Consider the following 6,000-nt stretch of genomic DNA (forward strand, 5'->3'; position numbering starts at 1 on the left):
ATCAAAGTTAGCACGTGTCGTAAATACGTTTATATACCAAACAAAAACGAGCATTAGTATGTGCATATTTATGGGGGCCACAGCACTTAAATCGGTTCACTTTCCAGGCGAATATGTGACACGTTCTGGGCCAAAGTTGAATTGAAAAGTTTAATTGAAAAACATCGTTCAAATGCAAGTAGAGCAACTGCTGGTAAAAGTTTGTACTCTGAAAGGATTCGATTGAGTCCTTATTAAACAAACATTTACTCTGATTAAAGGTAGTTTTCTCGGGGTAAATAATTGTGTGCTAACTATTTTGATGTAAAATAACCTTAATTATAAGATTTAAAGTGGATCTGTTCAGCTACTTCTTTAAATTTTACTTTTTTCAATGTAATTACTTTAAACGACACCTTATATATTCAATACATACTTTTCAATCTTTCTAATGATTGTGGTTGATATTAATACTATTTTTGGGAAAACTTTGCTTCGTGGCCATAGGGGGGCCTTTTAAAAATAAAAGTACAAATTGTGTGGGAACATTTCAGCTTCCACTTGGTCTTATTGATGTTCAAGTCCCTGGGTTACATTACCACTCCCAGTGGATATATCCTTGTAACCCGCATGAAAACAGATGCCTATTCCCATATCGCACCGATTTGTAAAACCCGACACCTTTACGCAAGAAGCATGTCGCTTATACTCGTGGTTGTTGCCATTGTTGTAGCTCATCCTGGAAGACAAATAACATTTTCCGCCTTTCAAGATTTCATAACGCTTCAATAAACCCAAATGCTCCGCTGCCACCGAAGGTTTTCCTTGGGTTCTCGTTAGCAAATGTCGTGGGTTGCGTGTGTTTTTGGGGTCTTGTTAGTTTAATGGTTTGATTCATGTGGCGTCTGTTCGGTGGGGGTATTCGCATCCCGCTCCTGCTGTCAGTCCAAATAAAACTCCTGAAAGTTGTTCATAATGAGGCGCCCAGGTCCCCAACACTTCAAGCACAAAAACGCAATTAAACTTGGGCCAACCGAAGGAACCGAAGTAAACTTTCCAGCAAATTGACAGCTAATTAATTTGCCAATGATCTTAAGGTTATGCCAACGAGGCAACGAGGACCAGGACACCTGCGAAACAGACTGACTTATTTGCAAATTGGGCACTTAAGTGTCCCGGGAGGATGCGCTTTATGACAGCGACAATTGAAGCTAATTAAGCGGGATTATGCAGCCGGCTTGTTGAAAACGCTCTTCACCGAAATAAATGAAATTCGTGAGTTGTTTGCCGAGCACAAATTCCTGCATTAAAAGGCTCATTGCTCAGCGAATGGCTGCCGGACACAAACCAGGAATATCATGGATTTTGGCAGCGGAAATAATGGATGGAGAATCGAGAGGCTGCTCCGCACAATTTACGAGTCGTCGGGTGTAATAAATTAGCCAAACTTGTTACGCAAACTGAAAATGCCAATAAAAAATGCGTTGCGAAAAACAGAGGCTAATAAATTATTGACCTCCACCCCCGATTGCCTAACTCAACTGGGAGTTTTTTGGCGGCGATTTCAAGGAGGAATTACACTTGTTCAAGAAAAAGAGAAAAAATGCGATTTAAGACGGCAGATAACTTTGTTTTTATCTTTAAAAAAAGTTGGAGATAAATCAATAGGTATTGTGTTTGCATCAGAAAACATTTTGTATTCTCAAACTGACATTTTGTGTATTTATCCGGCATTTATAAAATACTTAGCCTGGATTAATTCTGTTGGAAACTAACTACTATTAGCTTAATGGAAAAATATATATCCAAAACCGGCAACGGCAAAACCGAGATTCAATCAGTTTAATTAAGGCCTGGATTACTCTGTAACCATTCAACTTTTCAGAGAGCACATTGCATTAGTTTTATTTGCACTGCGCTTAAAAACGCACTGCGCTCGAAGAGCAAATCAATTGAATTGGCGCAATGTTGCCAAGCAACTTTGACTGCAAAATCAGGATAAAAGGTGCAGCAGCAGGAAAAGGAGCAAAGCAGCTGCAGCACAAGGATCTCATTGTTGCGCACAAACTTTAAAAACTTTTCTAGTGCCCATCCGACTTTATTCACTCACTCAACTCGCCCAAGCCCTCCAGTTGGCTTTGAGTGGCTTTCGGGTGTCTTTAATCTACTTCAGTTCAGGCAGAGAGACATAATCATTCCGCATATTCAACGGGTGGGAACTTATGGGCTTCGGTTTACATTGAAACTCAAATCAAAGTTGCTCGTTGTGCTATTTGCATTCGAAATGCGTTTGGCTGGCTCTCATTTGATTTAAAAATTTGATTTCTCCCCTTTTGGCCAGCACTTAAGTCACGTTAAGCCATAAAAGTTTGGCAGTCTTTTTGGCTTTTGAAAGGCTTGATTTTGCCAGCCTAAGTTGCCAAATATTCAATATGCTTTTACTTTCTAACAGCTCATTCTTTTCTGTATCTAAGCCCAAATTTCTATTATGCTTTTAGTTTCAGTTGACATCTGATAAAAAAATATTTTTTCCGTCCATTCGCTTAGCAACTAAAATTTCAGTTACTAAAGCCATACTTTTGATAGTTCAAAAGACGATAAAAACGAAATATCCTGCAATTCATTAATTTAAGTTTTCAGTGAAGATTATTACGACAGCATTACGATTTTAATTGCCAAATACTTCACAGGAGGCTTTTCATTAAATCGAATTTATCAAATATACACGTTTTACCTGAGAAAAACCATAATCACAATGGAAAATGCAAGCCCTGCCATTTTCATTTGCAGCTTAAGTCTGTGCACAAAGTTAAACAAATAGTATTTGGAAATATAAAATAAAGACGCTTTAAAGCAGCTTAAGTCGAAATGAAAATAATTCCCTTCGGACATCTGTCGATATTCATTAATCCTTTTGGCCTCGATATCACGCAAGTCACACGACGAATTGATTGTATATATTGTGTATACGCACTGTTGCCCCAGCAGGGAGTCGTAATTAAGTGCCCTAATGCACAGGAATATCTACTTTCAACACACACTTGCACACGTCGCACACGAATGGGATTTTTATTCAGTTAGGTATTAAAGGGGCCATAAACAATAAGTGAAACTGCAGCTGACAGCACGTAAATATTTATGAAATTTTCACAACAAACAAAATCTAACTAAGGCAAATAAATGCTTGCAGGCATAACCGTATTATGAACTGCAATCGAAGCCTCTACGCATACATACAAAGGGTGATGGGAGAGAATGGAAGGATGTTAGAGAACTCCGGGAAAATACGATTCGCAGAGAGGGCAGGACACGTGCCGCCCTCGAGGACAATGTGACCGATATGCAAAAGTTCCGACCACAGCAGCGGCAAAGTTGAACGAAAGGATGTGCTGACATTGTCCAGAGACAGTTACCTGTGATATTTTGTGAAATTCCAAAGGAAAACACAGGACCAAACCGAGACAGCCCCAATATGCATCGGCTATTGGGCGATTGGATGGGCGGTTACCATCTAGACACACAGGCACACTCGTATAAACAGGATTATGTGTCTCGGGGGGTTATGTAAGTAAGCTTCCGTTGTAAATTGATTTTGTAGCAAAGCCGGACACACTGAGGGAAAATGAAAAGGATTTTATCCACTTATTGTTGCCAGGGGTCGTATGCCTGGCCACCACCTGAAATGAAAACTACACAAGTTCGTTTGCACAACTGCCGAACCTCGTTCATACAGCAGAGGAAGTATGATTGGGGAATTGGAATGATGTTGCTTTACTTATTCTGTTAGAATATTGAAACTTCAACAACTAATGAATATCGTTGTCATCAACACAAAATAACTTAGCGAATATTTATTTTCAAATCAGAAAGTAAAATTTTCATGACCTCAACTGTTTATATGGTACATTACAAATTTGGGTCGAAGAAAGGCGGTCCGAAAGTTGCATGAATGACTGATCTTCTGTGTGGAAATATTTTAATTTTGCCATAGCTCTGATTTGATTGTGTCCGGCCGAGGCGAATCTTTCTCTTCGTCCTGAGAATGTCCTGTCCATTTTTTTGTACATTCTGCGGACTGGAGACAATTTTCGCTTTGTTCGGTTGACATTTGCCGGATGACTGAAGGACGGGTTGACTATCTCTATTCTGCCCTCTGTCCGACGTCTATGCTTTTGATATTGATGTCCTTTGAAGTGTTTTCAATTAGTTTGCATTTCGCTTGTCGTTTCCTTCACTTCTTGGTTTCTTGCACCGTTCTTCTTTCTATGCCCGGTATTTGTGGGTAAAAAGGTTGAATATAATTGTATGCATAATGGGGGTGGAGCCTTATTAAGTAGTTGGAAAATCAACATAACAATATAACATTGAAGGGAGCTGTAATTTTCTAAAGAGTAGAACTTATGAATATAAATTTAATGTGGAGTGGTCATACAATCTTCTTTATTTATTTCGATGGCTTATCTGTGGCTCACTACTAGAATCTACACGGTATCTAATTGTCGATACGCTTGGTTACTTCCTCTTTTATTTGTGCAGGGACCAAAAAGGCCCGGGTCATATTAATAAAAGACAGACGGCCATGGGAATGTCCTGCGACCGTCTGCTAATTGAACGACGAGCGTCGGACTATCCAATCCTAGCAGGACTTGTCAGCTTTGCGCCAAATGAGTTTCAAAGGTAAACGGGGAGCGGAATGCCGGCAACTGGCAACTGTACAAACTGTCTACATGTGCCCCAAATTGGCGCTCAGTCGGATTAGCTGCTTTTTGCTACAATCTGCAACTGCTCTGCTTTTTTCGCCTTTTTGCTGCATTTTAGGGGCGCTGACAACTGCGAACAGGTGGCTGGCAAACATTTACGTAAAGTGTTCGTACCATTACTGCCTTTGGGATGGTCATAAATATTTGCGCTGGCTAGTTCACTGAGCATCTGTGTCGAGCGGATCTTTGACATGGCGCTACATAGCACACAGCATAAATTGGGAATGAGGGAAGGCTATCCCGCAGATAGCTTTTATTCAATTCTATTCCTCGCATTTCCGCTCGCCGCCATCAGCATAATTTACTCGGACTTCCGTTCGGGCTCACTCAAACCCCAGCGTGCATATTTTATGCCTTTTATCATAATTTATGCGTTGATACAGCAAATGCATAAAATTAAATTCAATTCACACAGACATACAGACTAGCCCATCCTTTTTCAGTTTTCCGAATGCATTCAATTTTGATTTAATGTAATTCCCAATGTGGCCAAGCCCCTTCCAATGCCAGTGACCATTTTTAGCTTAGAGCAAATGATGGCAGAAATTTGCATAAATTGCATTTAATACTGGCTGCATATCGATATGAATGCTTCGTTGAGATCGGGTTATGCAAATCAAACTCATTCGTGACTGATTGGATAATTGTCGGTAATCAATGGCAAAGCGATTTTCTAAGCTGTACGAATGTCTCACTAATGCATCGGCAAATTGATAAAAATATGCCAGCATTTTAAATTTTAATTTGGAAATGGAAATATTGGTTATTTATCCGAATCTTTCAATCAAACAGCTTGTATAGCATTGTATATTTTACGAAGTATACATAAACAACTGGTGCTTTTTAGACAGCAAAATTTAAATATATTTTCATTAAATAGCTTATGCTTACTCTTACAAAGAGAGTGCCTTTACAAACAAAATTTGTTAATTGAATGAATATCCTTGTGGACTTCGAATCTTAAAATCCAAAACCTCTATCAAATCCATACAAGGCCAAAAATTATTTAATTAAGAAGCACAAAGCCCCGGCGATTTCATTTCTAGCTCAATTCTTCCTCCTTGGCTCGTTTCATTGAATTCGTTCGGGCAATAAAAATTTATTACCAGCATACCCAATCCGGCTCATTCCACCTAGAGTGAACCGTAAAAAACTTCAGCAGTGAAAAAATGAAGATGGGAAGCCAGGATGGAAACTGATGATTTTATCACAGCCAGCAGTTTTTCAGCTTGAACTGTGGCAATGGCCTTTTATTCAATTT

This window comes from Drosophila mauritiana, chromosome 3R, assembly GCF_004382145.1.
Source record: "Drosophila mauritiana strain mau12 chromosome 3R, ASM438214v1, whole genome shotgun sequence".
Classification (NCBI taxonomy): domain Eukaryota; kingdom Metazoa; phylum Arthropoda; class Insecta; order Diptera; family Drosophilidae; genus Drosophila; species Drosophila mauritiana.